Source organism: Carcharodon carcharias, chromosome 16 (genome assembly GCF_017639515.1).
Source record: "Carcharodon carcharias isolate sCarCar2 chromosome 16, sCarCar2.pri, whole genome shotgun sequence".
In the NCBI taxonomy this organism is placed as follows: domain Eukaryota; kingdom Metazoa; phylum Chordata; class Chondrichthyes; order Lamniformes; family Lamnidae; genus Carcharodon; species Carcharodon carcharias.
The window spans coordinates 11,321,700-11,335,327 of record NC_054482.1 but is presented as its reverse complement, the minus strand read 5'-3'; the positions used below and the strand labels follow the sequence as shown (position 1 = coordinate 11,335,327).

Sequence of the window (13,628 nt, the reverse complement as noted above, 5' to 3'; positions counted from 1 at the left end):
TTATATTTGCTGTCATTTAGGGATCTATCAGAGAAAGTGGTAGGGTGTTGTATGGCAACAATTTATCAGAGCACTACCATTGCATTAAACCTGCCAATACGAAGAGTTGAATTTTCCCTGATGGAGATGGGCACTGAGGCAGGCAGACACAGACATTTGCACCATCGGTTGGTGTGCCAGTTCCCCAGCTCTATTCTGCCCCCAAGCCATTTTCTCTGAGACAGGACTGGGAGAGGTAACAAGGCAATCTGCCCACAAGTAGCGGGCTCAACTAACTGAAAGTCTATTAAAGCCAATTGTCGGAGGTCGATTGGGATTTTCTTGTTGGCCTCAGAGTTCACAAAGCCAGTGGGGAACAGCGCAGGTGCACAGCGACAGATTGGACAGCCAGTACTGCAGCAGACTAAGAGGACCTCTCTGCTTGCCAGGCTTCAGCTGCAGCAAAGGCCAATCTGCCCTGCCCCCATCCTCCACGATGGTGGCCAGATGTTTGGTCTATTTTTAAAAATTTTTAATTTTAAAAAGTTGGAGATAGGGCCCCTCCATCTTGAGGTGCCCTCTCCCTCACTTACCCTTGAGAGGCATCCTCTTATTGGCCCTCCAGCGTTCAGTCTACCCACCGTCCTAAATTGGACAGTAAGCACAACCTCTGGCCATTAACTGACCAAATCAAAGAAAATCACAGATGAGTGAATGCTCCCCACACTGTGCGGGCTTCTGACCCCCATTTGAACTTGATACTGACAGGGAAAATTCTGCCATAAACCCCCAATGTTTTACTATACATTACCTCTTCAAAGATTACACAGTACAAAGAGTGAAAACAAATTCTGACAAATCTTTTACCATCAATTTCAATCTCTCTTCATTTTAGGGAATGGTGGGGAATATTCCCTGCATACAATGGTTTGGGTTTAGCAGACAGTTTTGCAAACTGAGAATTTCTATCAAGAATTCAGGTATGGAGTTCAATGCACCTTGCATGAATTTCAGTGCATTATAATTAATGAAGAAGAATTGTGTGAAGCACATTGACCTCCACATCCGTGTTACAGAATTCTGCACTGTGAGCACTAATTTGCAAAAATTGCAAATTGCATTTAAAACATATAAAAAAAACATGTTTACAATGTCACTGCACATTTGTGCACAGAAAATACCTTTCCTGTATACTGGAGTTACACACCAGCTTTCATATGTGTTTGGAAGCAAAAGCCAAGTCCTAAGCTATTAGTCAACTGGAGAATTGGATGAGATATGGAAACATTTTTTTCTTGCAGTTTCTGGGCATCATGCTTGTAAATTCCTGATATTCACGTTCAGTGTTTGAACACAGTTTCAAATAAAACTAAAGTACACCCCAACCAGCCAGGGCATGATGGCTTTCTCATACCTTTCTCAGGTAAACTAAGATGGGGCGGGGAAGCAGCGACTGCTATCACATGGCCCCCTCCCCCACCTATGCCATTCCCACCAAGTGGTTAAGTACAATGACTGATATAGTTCTGGACCACTGTGTCGTTGTCTGTCTGTGCTCAACTAGATTATCTGATTCAGTTAGCAGTGGCAGCGTCTGCAACCCCTGTGCTTGGGAAGATTAAAATCTATCAGGATTCCTGCTCCTGCTGCAATCCAAAAATCCTGTTGGAAAATACATAAATGTAGATTATGTAAGACATAATCTTAATAACAGGAAAAAGCCAGTACATCAACTGTGATTCCACTTTTCAGAAATCAACCCCCATCTATCTGAGTTCTAACTATGTGCCTCCATCTGTTCCTCTTTAGAAACACATCAGATTGTCTCTTGAGCCCACTCATACTGTACACCCCTTCATACTTTACACCATAAATCTATTATCCTTTGGGTGAAAACATTCCACCTGACTTCCCTTATTTTTCACATCTTAACTTTTAACTTGTGTCTCGCGGTGCTTGCCATAGTGAAAAGTTTGCTTAGGTTAACTTTGTTAAGATCATTCATATTCTTCAAAATTTCAATTAGATTATCTCTGGAGGGGTCAAGTTTCAATTGCTGACCACCTAATCTTTGTCTGAAAAAATAGCGACCAGCAAAAGAAAATCTGGTGGAGACTTTGGACAACCATTAAAATTCAATCCTGCCTACAAGTGGGTACCCAGTGCTCTCCCTCTCCCTCCTCCAAAAAAATAGGCAGGAGGATGCCTACATAAGCAAATTGGTCTTCTTGTCAGGTTGCAGGATCCCAACTGTAATTTTCATGAAGAAATGGTCAGCGAAGTGCATGGTCATCCCTGCTTTTCCAGCCATTGAGTGTCCTAACCAGCAGTCCTTAAAAAGGTTTCTGGAGGCCAGACAGAAAAATTACATTTTTGGTGCATTTTAAAGATTTTTCTGGGGCTAGGTGGAAGAATTGGGCTGATAAGCAGCAAGTAGCATTCATGCCACACAAGTACCAGGCAATGACCATCTCCAACAAGAGAGAATCTAAATATCTCCCCTTGACATTCAGTGGCAACAATACCATTGCTGAATTCCCCACTATCAACATCCTGGGGGGTTACCATTGACTAGAAACTGAACTGGACCAACCATATAAATACTGTGGCTACAAAAGCAGGTCAGAGGCTGGGAATTCTGTGGCAAGTAACTCACCTCCTGACTCCCAAAAGCCTGTCCACCATCTACAACGCAGAGGTCTGGAGTATGATGGAAACTCTTCACTTGCCTGAGAGTGCTGCTCCAACAACACTCAAGAAACTCAACACCATCCGAGACAAAGCAACTGGTTTGATTGGCACCCCATCCACTACTTTAAATATTCCTTCCCTCCACCAGACACACAGTGACAACGGTGTGTGCCATATACAAGATACACTACAACAACTTACCAAGCCTTTTTTGCCAGCACCTTCCAAACCCACAACCTCAGCCAGAACAAGGGCAGCAGTCACATGGGAACACCACCACCTGCAAGTTCTCCAAGCCACACACCACCCTGACTCGGAACAATATCACCGTACTTTTATTGTCACTGGGTCAAAATCCTAGAACTCCCTCCTTAACAGCACTGTGGGTGTACCTACACCAGATGGACTGCAGCAGTTCAAGAAGGCAGCTCACCACCACTTTCTCAAGGGCAATTAGGGATGGGCAATGAAAAAATAAAAATAAAACAGGTCCTACTAACCATTCAGTTCGGTGTTGAAAGTGGTCAATCTTCAGCTGCCCCAAACCAGCAAGATGCAGTGGAGTGCCCATTTGCTTCTCGTAGATTGCTGGTAAAATTTAAATGAGGCTCAAACCTAAAACTTGTTTGGACCTCCCAGCCGCAACCTTGGGCAGGTGCCACAGGCGCATTATTATTATTGCATCCAATTTGTGTCCAACTTCAAGCTCTCCCCCAAAGTGATGTCACCTCCAATGAAAAGAGGCCGAATTCCATAAGCTTCCTTTGACTTAAACTTCTGATAACCAGATCACTTTCACTGTATGACTAATTTCAATGGAAATAACAGCCACATCTCTATACATTCAGTTAGCCTGGCTCATTGCTAGCTCATTTCTGTTTGAGTGAGAAGTTTGTGGATCCATAGCCCATAAGTGAGTACAAAAGTTAAAATGGCACTGCAGGACAGAACTACAGAGTGGGGGTGGGGGGGGGGGGTGGGGGGGGGACATTGTCAATAGTTTCATCTTTCAGAATGAAATTTCCAGTAAGTTCCTGTTTGGCTATTCAAGTGGTTGTTAAAGATCCTATGACACTGAAGAAGAGCACGAAGTTCTCTCAGTGTTCTTGCCAACAAAAACATGATGTCAATACTGCTGCAGGACAGAATGGCAACCACATTATCTACATGACAATCACCGCCCTCAAAAAGTAATTCACCATGTGAAGCATTATGAGACATTTTTATACTGAACATTGCCATGTAAGCACAAGTATCATCCTAATAGTAAAGATGTGGGTCTGGCTGAAGTGTGAAAATGGGGGAGAACTGGAGTGTGTCTTGTACTGACTGGGGAGGGGAATTCAGGGAGAGCAGCACATTTGTCTGATGTTATGAATTTGAAGCCTGGGCAGTTTAACTCCAGAGCATCTTTTACATTTGATTAATGGGCTGCCCACTCAATTACAGCAAAAATAGGGAGCATGCCAACTATTCTAGCAGGCTTCTGGAGCTCTATTTAAAGTGTGAATATGCTTCTTAAAGGAAGATTGCATTCATTGCTGCCAGATTGGTCTGTGATACAATTGGGAAGTGGAGAACATTAGCAATGAGCCACAGCATTTCCCCAGGTTCACTGATGCTTCCCTGGAGGCCTGAGTGGAAGAGGTGAGGTGCACTTACTCAGGGGCTAACTAAAACCATGGGTGGAGGAGACAGGGGAGGGGGTTTTAAAAAGATAGTTTACAGTAGAGAAAAGCTGGGCGTGGGGTGGGGGGAGGGTGGGTGGGTAGAGCCTTTGTTGTCTTTCCTGCCGTAAATACAAGCCAATGGTACCTTGATAAATTGTGCGTTAATAAATGTGCATTCATTTCATCTCAAAATCAATTCAAAAATAATTTCTCGACGATTGTTCATTAGTTGGTCTATGGTCTCCAGGTATGTCTCTGGATCATTAAAATATATAATCAAATTATATTAGCCATCTTCTAATACTTAGGAATGTCTTGAATATTTACAGAAATATTAATTTAATCCCCGATTTTTATTAAGACCTCATGGATGAAAAGAATGAGTCAGTAGTATCCTGGGGTCCAGCAGTAGGGAAGGAAGCTGTGGCTGTGGAATTCCACCCGGCGTCGACCTAGGCGCCAGAAACAACAATGACAAACCCAGCCCTGCCAACCCTGCAAAGTCCCCCTTAGTAACATCTGGGGGCTAATGGCAAAATTGGGAGAGCTGTCTCACAGACGAGCCAAGCAACAGCCAGACATAGTCAAACTCATGGAATCATACAAATCATGTCCCAGACACCACCATCACCATCACTGTCCCACCAGAAGGACAGACCCAGCATACGTGGCGGCACAGTGGTTTACCATTGGGAGGGGGTTGCCCTGAGAGTCCTCAACATCAACTCCACACCCCATGAAGTCTCATGGCATCAGATCAAACATGGGCAAGGAAACCTCCTGCTGATTACCACGTACTGCACCCTACCACCACTAGCACCCCCTACCCCACCCCAGCTGGTGAATCAGTGCCCTTCCATGTCAAACACCACTTGGAAAATGCACTGAGGGTGGAAAGGGTGTAGAATGTACTCTGGGTGGGAGACTTCAATGTCCACCATCAAGAGTGGCCCAGTGGCACCACTACTGACTGAGCTGGCCGAGTCCTAAAGGACATAGCTGCTAGACTGGGTCTGTGGCAGGTGGTGTGGGAACCAACAAGAGGGAAAAACGTACTTGACCTCAACCTCACCAACCGTCTGCCACACATGCATTTGTCCATGATTATTGATAGGAGTAACCACCTTGAGGATACTCTCCATCATGTTGTGTGGCACTACTGCCATGCTAAATGGTATAGATTTTAAACAGGTCTAGCAACTTGAGACTAGGATCCATGAGATGCTGGGAGCCCTCAGCAGCAGAATTGTTCTCAACCACAATCTGTAACCTCATAGCCTGGCATATCCACCACTCTACCATTACCACCAAGCCAGGGGTCAACCCTAGTTCAATGAAGAGTGCTGGAGGGCATGCCAGGAGCAGCTCCAGACATACCTAAAATGAGGTGTCAACCTGGTGAAGCTACAATACAGGGCTACTTGCATGCCAAACAGCATAAGCAGCAAGTGAAAGACAGAGCTAAGCAATTCCACAACCAACAGATCATATCTAAGCTCTGCAGTCCTGTCACACCTAGTTGTGAATGGTGGTGGATAATTAAACAACTCACTGGAGGAGAAGACTCCACAAATATCCCCATCCTCAATGATGGGGGAGCCCAGCACATCAGTGCAAAAGATAAGACTGATGCATTTGCAACAATCTTCAGCCAGAAGTGTCGAGTGGATGATCCATCTCAGCCTACTCCGGAGGTCCCCAGCATCACAGATGCCAGTCTTCAGCCAATTTGATTCACTCCATATGATATCAAGAAATAGCTGAAGGCACTGGATACTCAAAGATTATGAGCCCTGACAACATTCTGGCAATAGTACTGAAGATTTGTGCTCCAGTACTAGCTGTGCACCTTGCCAAGTTGTTCCAGTACAGCCAACACACTGGCATCTACCCGGCAATGTGGAAAATTGCCCAGGTATGTTCTGTACACACGTAGCAAGCTGACCAATTATCACCCCATCAGTCTACTCTCCATCATCAGTAAAGCGATGGAAGGGGTCATCAACAGTGCTACCAAGCAGCACTTGTTTAGCAATAACCTGCTCAGTGATGCTCACTTAGGGCTCCGCCCTGGCCACTCAGCTCCTGACCTCATTACAGAATTGGTTCAAATGCACAAAAGAGCTGAACTCCTGAGGCGAGGTGAGAGTGATTGCCCTTGACATCAAGGCCACATATGACTGTGTGTGGCATCGAGGAGCCCCAGCAAAACTAGAGTCAATGGAAATCAGGGAGAAATCTCTCTACTGAGTCAAACCTAGTACAAAGGAAGATGCTTGTGGTTATTGGAGGTCAATCATCTCAGCTCCAGGACATCATTGCAGGAGTTCTTCAGGATAGTATCCTAGGCCTAACCATCTTCAGCTGCTTCATCAATGTCCCTCCTTCCATCATAAGGTCAGAAATGGAAATGTTCACTGATGTTTGCACAATGTTCAGCACCATTCCCAACTCCTCAGATACTGAAGCAGTCCATGTCCAAATGCAGCAAGACCTGGACAATATACAGACGTGGACAAGTGGCAAGTAACACTCATGCCACACAAGTGCCAGGCATTGACCATCTCCAACAAGAGAGAATCTGACCATTCTCCCTTGACATTCAATGGCATTACCATTCTTTTTGAGCTCTCTAGTGTACAAACACATACTGAGTCATGCACAAGTGTAAGTAAAGAAGTGCTTAAATGTGCAATATACAAAATGAAAAGTGTAACCACGCTGACCCCATTACAGCTCTAGGTGAGACAGTGCCCTTCATTCTTGCACATTCTTTTGAAGTGCCCCACATGTTGCCTCGGAGGAGGTGAACGCAGGCTGCTCACTTCTCAGTCTATATGGTATTGAGGAGTGTGGTGGCCGGTCTCGTCATGCAGGCACTCATTGGGAAGCTTCTTTATATGTATGGGCAGCTGTGGTCACTGGCACATGTGCAGCAGACAACGGCTCTGACGGAAGAGCTGGGGAGATGAAAGAATGTGAGGGTGCTGAGGAGCTCTCAAGGTTTCTTGGTGACCTGCACAGCCCTGGGTAGGTCTTCAGGTGAGGTTGATTAGGGCTGGTTGCTGGTGCACAGAAGTAATTCATTCCAGCAATCACTGTGCCAACATTGCGACTGCCCTGTTAAGGGTACACAGTTCCTCATGTACTCCATGGATGTCAGCGCTCATACTTTATGCATATTGATCCAGGCTACTAAGGGAGGCTTGTATACTTTCTTGGCCAAGACGCTGCTCTTGTATCCACTCTGAGTGTTGCTGCATGCGTCCCTCCATGAGATTGGCCAAACTCTCATGGTCAGCGATCAAGTGGTTGAGTCCCCGGGACAATGTAGAGCTCATGATACTGATGGACTCCTCCATTCACAATCTAAGAGCTCCTACTTCCCCAGGGAAAGCCACAAGATGTCCACACATCTGCTGATTATCTAAATACTGTGCCCCAAAAGGTAACTCCTGAAGCTCCACATTCCTGCCCACTGGAACATCATTGTGACTTTCCTCCTTCCTCCAAGGAAGCTGTCCACAGATGTCTCTGACTCTGATACCACCTCTTGCACTTTGGTATGGTGACTTGCACCCTGTGCCACTGACTCTACATGCACATTACATCCCTCCGAAGTGCTTGTATCTGAGTTGGCCAAGTGTGTGCTGGTATGACGTGACGCTGCCTCGTTGGACATCTCTTCTGCCTCTTGATACTCAAGGGATGATATGGCCCAGGGGTGTGAGGGAGCAGAGCTGGAACCTGTGATACACAAATAGAGTTATTATGGTATAGCTCTTCTCATTGTGAAAACACGCTGTGATGTTCGCCACTGCCTTAACCATGCTCGCACTGCCCTTTTGACGCAACCCCATCCTTGCACTTATTCTAATGCCAACGTTCCTTTGTGTTCAATGAACTGACATCATGACCTCCACCAATACCACCATGTGCCAAGGTGATTTCAACACCTGCTAACGGCGATTCACCATCAACAGCTTTTCAGGCACCCGGCAATCTCCATGGCTATCTATTCCACCGGACAGATGTGTCTCAGCCAGGCTGACCCACCCCCAATTTGGGTCATCTCCATAGCATTCTTTGCCTTTTTTGACTGCAACGACAACATGAATTTATGTTAGCCTAATATATAGTCCATGGAGGGATATTGCTTTTCACTGCATCTGAGCATCATTATCCTCATTCACATGTGTTCTGTGTGCACCTACATGAACCGTGTACACATAGAAGCCTCAATGCTGTAGCTGAGATATGTGCCATGTCTCAGACATCAGCTGCAGCATACAATATGACCCTTTCCTTGGAGCTCTGTGTGGATGAGCCAAGCTACTAACCTTGCCAGAATGCAGCAGATCATTGGACCTTTTCCTGCACTGAATCCATGAGTGCTGATAGTCTGCTGTTGCACTCACCACAGCCGCAATTTGAATCCAAGCCTTCTTGGTGCTGCAGGTGCATTATGGTGGCCTGCAGGATAGAGGTTTAGTGTCCTCTTCATGACCTCTTCCACCAAAATGTGAAGGTCCTGGACATAAAATCTTGGAGCAGTTGGATCCATCCCTTCCCCAGTGTTTCCTCTGTATGACATTCTACAAATAAAAGTCTAAGGTGAAAAGGGTTATGAGCCACTCAAATTACAATGGTCTTGTTCACTCTTGTGTGCTTATTTGCACTAACTATTTTCACCATATCGTCAATGATTAGTTGTGATCAATGATTAACCTCCTTGTGGATTGTGCCTTTGCAAAGAAGGTCTGGCGAGAGATGCAGTGGTTTCTGTCGAGGTTCATCCCGAGCAGTTCTGTGACACAGGAATCTGTGCTGTACGGGCTGTTCCCAGGGACACACACCAAGACAAACATCAACCGCAGCTGGAGGATCATCAACTCGGTGAAGGATGCTTTTTGGTCTGCCCGAAACTTATTGGTCTTCCAGTGCAAAGAGTTGAGCCTGACCAAGTGTTGCAGACTGGCACATTCCAAGATTCAGGACTCTATGCTGAAGGACGCACTAAAGCTTGGGGCAGCCGCCACAAAGGCGCAATGGGGAAAGGTCGCTGTCTAAGACCTTTCTGCCATAGTGCACCGAGGGGCTGGGAAAGGTATAGACCCCTCGGGCTCTACGTCTCACAATGAATGTAAGCATTGAATACTATTGTATTATAATTGTATTGAAGCACCTCAGAGTGCAACATGATTTATGTTGATAAATCCAATACCATTGCACTATCTGACTGTCTGTAATGACCATATTGAAATGATTGCAAATTCATTGATTGTATTGAAGCACCTCGCAATCCATGTGTAAAAGTTGAATCTGATTGTACTTTTTGTGATGGCAATTTAGAAATGTTTTGTAATGTTCTTCCAGATATTTTATGAATAAAGTATATTTTACAAAAAAAAATCAATGATTAGTTGTGAGGTTTGGTGGAGAAAATGGCTCTGCACAAATGCTTGGTGCCAAGTATGCTGCATCTGTGACTCCAAGGTCGCATGCTGTGCTCTGCGACCACTGACAGATCTACTGGATTCCCCCGTCTTAGTCACATTGTTATGCCACAGTATGCAGCTGTGAAGGATCTGGTCAAGAGTCAATAATTTGGGCGCATCCTTTAGATGGGTGACAAGAGGGCAAGTGAATGGGATAATGAGCATGGCACGGTTCATCATTCATCCACCCACTGAGTTTAACTACATAGCTGCAATATATCTGTACCAGATAGTGGTGGCAAGTTGATGCCATCTCCATGGCTGTGTCTTGATAATCCACTCCATGCTTTCAGTGGTTAAGTAGACTACACTTTGATTGGGCAGCAACACTGACAATTCTTTCCTAGGTAAAGCCTATGAGGGCCCATCCGTTCCAGGGTCAACTAACAGCTGGACAACATCTACAGCTTTGCCACTCACCTGACAAAGCAATGACGCCTCCTCTGAGGTACAGGGACCATTGACAACCAACTGGGCTTTTCAGAAGGCCTGCTTTTTAACTGCACCCAAGGAACCCAACCCATGCCAGGCCCACCTCTGACCACTCACTACTTCCAGGATCGCCTGCCCCATTTCCTATTCCAGCTCACCCCTCCCCCCACCCCCCCAAACCGAAAATCAAAAGTTTAGGCAGACATTTTTAAATGTCAGGTTCGTGGAGCTGAGAACTCTCCAGTCTCGGCGCTCCTGACCTGTGAGCGAAAATCTGGACCTATCTTTGATTAACCAACTGGGCTTGGTTGTCCTTTATTCTGTTTGAGGTACGACTTCACGGACATTTCCTTAGGTACTTTTCACTTTTCTACTGTAAAAGATATATTTTCTCATGTTTACTATTTTTATTGAAAAACTAGAATAGTGAAACTATTTCATATGATGTGAACTGTGCAGTGGGATTGTAATTTCAAATCAGTTCTACACCCTTCTGAAATGTCTTTTTCACGGTGTGCAAATAGTTCTAATACACTATTTCATATTGTTGTACCCAATTATTGAGCCAAATATTTCCCTCCTTTTTATTTACAGACTTAGGTAATCAGGAAGGATTTGAGATTTAAAATAAGTGAAAAACAGGGAATATAATTGCAACATTAAACTGTAATTACTGATATAAAACCATTTACAATCTAACAGGAATTCAATTTCTGTTTTAATTTTCTGACTGCAGCTTGTAAAAATAGTTTTTAAATTGTATTTTGGCAAAATTGACCACAGATCCAGTTCAGTAAGGAAAGACAGAGAAAAATCCAAGGAGGTTTTCAACCCAATTATGGGGCCTTTTTTTCTTGTGCTCTCACTAATGACTGAGAGAAACCAAAAGCCAACATAATACTTATAGACTGTATAGTTTTCATCAAGACATTTTGCTACTGCCAAAAATGCTGGGAGAGCCCCCATTTCCATAGTAATGTCCTGTGTGTGCACTTGTTCTCTCTCTCTACACAACTTAAATATATTTTTGGGATTATCAGCAGATTGCATCTTCATGTTGGAAATCATTGGATTGTCTGCAGAAACCGCGACTGAAAGGGTGGTTTCACTGGATTACCATGTGGGCCTCCTAACCACTGAGCCAAGAGTGACACACAAGGAGGTACTGCACTAGGCTTTATTCTTAGCTATGAGGAGTATGAAGGAACAAGGAGAGTTGGAAGACTCAAGGATTACAAATCCTCAAAAATAAATGCTTCAGTTTGGTTAGTATGATTTTCCTACAGAAAGGTGTGGGTGTGCTGAATCAGATGGAAGTTACAGGTCACTTGTGGTTTCAAGCTTATTAATGAACTTGGACAATGCTTTGATTGTGCAGCAGCTGCCTTCATTTAGTTCTAAGTTTCTTGAATTTGTGTAATTCCATTGGCCAACCTGTAGTGAAGTACTACTTCTAGCAATTTATATTATCTGGCAGCCATGTGGCCCATTTATTAGAATACTTCAAAACCAAGCAGGCATGCAGATCTGTGTAACAAATGACAACAAGGTCCTCACTTGCACTGTGATCTGAACAGTAATATTCTTCCATATTGTTTTCTTATTCATCATTTCAAAATACTATTGACTCTAACATAGATGTATGTTGTCTTCAGGAGGACTGTAAGAGCTCACATCTGGTGGATTTCAGACTTGTAATCATCCTATGTAAAAAAAATCCAATACTTCCCAAGAACAATACATAGATATTTCTGAAATAAAAACAAAAAATGCTGGAAATAATCAGCAGCACAGGCAGTATCTGTGGGGAGAAAGAGAGTTAATGTAGTTCTGATGAAAGGCGGAGGAGCTCGCCCCCATCGCCCCCCCAACCCCCACATCCCACCACCGGTACAAAAGTCGGTGGGCAGCTCACCGACTTTAAAAAGAGCTGCCCTGGAGCAATAATGTGCTGGAGATGGCCGTAACAAGTTGAGAGTAGGATTTCCCTCAGGGACAGGAAGTCTTGCCCTCGAGAACTACTGGCCAAGCTGATCTGAACGCAGTCATGGCCTCTGGTAGGACCAAAAGAGAGTTCTGAGAAGACGATCATGATTACCAGAGTGAAAGGTAAGTCCAGGGTTTTTGGTGGGGAAGGGATCGGGGGCCTTAGAAAGGGGGTGCGGTTCGGGCTGGAGAGGCCAGGGGAAGGCACAAAGAGGGGTTACCATCTTAGGGAGGAGGTGCCCCTGGTGGACACAGGAACCCCCCCCACCCCACCTCCAAAGGAGGTATACCCCCTCTTCATTTCCCGTCTTTTACCCTGATTTGGGAAAGTAGCAGGCTGGCCATTTTCCTTCCGCCTTTCCCCTTCCACTGTATTATGGTGGCAGAGGGGAAAGAGGTCCTTTAGTGGCTTTTAATGGGCAACTTAAGGGCCTCAATAGGCCTAAGGACAGGTGGCCTGGCTGACGCCTTACCCACCCACCGTAATATAGGGGACAGCTGGGATGTGGGAGAGAAGACAGTGGTCTAACCACCCATTTTATTTTATGCTCCCCCCCCCCTTACCTGCCTTCAAATATGTTGGCAGGAGCAGTAAAATTCCCCCCATTAATTCTCTTTCTCTCCACAGATGCTGTCCGACCTGTTGAGTATTTCCATTTTGTTTTCATTTCAGATCTCCAGCATCCTCAGTATTTTGCCTTTACATTCATATTTCTCATTGTTAAAATACATCAAGAAAGTCCTTTGGCATTGCATATGTCTATAGCCCTGAGTACGAGTTATGTCTGATAATTTACAGATTTTGTTAGTGAAACAAAGAATACTTTCTGACCATAGTGCAATAAGGTCTCAGAGTGTAGAATCCCATTGGCTCATTAGATAGGAACACCATGCTCTGTGGAGATGAATCTGAAAGACCATAAAAGCGACATCCCAGCCAGAGTAGTGGCACTGGCCTCAGTTGTACCAGGAAAACAATATCTGCCAGGATTCCTGCTCGATTGATACAGTGATCCTTGACAGAAAGACTGCATGAATGATGAAGGGTGAGACATGATTAGGTTTAACTCTGGTGTCACTTACAGTTGAGTAACTCAGCAACACTCAGGAGTGAAACAGCTTCACACCAGTAGCTCAAAATGACCAGTAGTGAATCAGCAGCCCACTTTCCACTACTCGAGTTGACCAATTTCCCCTCCCTCGCTCACTATCTAGGTTGACAAATGAAGAAAAGGTGTGGTAACAGATGCCTCCCAACCCTCTATAAACCTTAATCAGCATGGGTCAGTATGTTCAAAAAGGAGGAGGACCTGGGAAAAGAAAGCTCCCCGAATATGGGGCAGGATTTTGGTGCTAATATGGGGGTGGGAAT

The 13,628-nt window shown here is 44.8% G+C and overlaps 1 protein-coding gene across 1 annotated transcript in view; it reads right to left on the bottom strand.

The window, feature by feature from the left end:
- The window catches only part of LOC121289381 (zinc finger protein GLIS3-like), a 256,480-nt gene that overhangs the window by 108,657 nt on the left and 134,195 nt on the right, over positions 1-13,628 (bottom strand). The window lies entirely within an intron of this gene.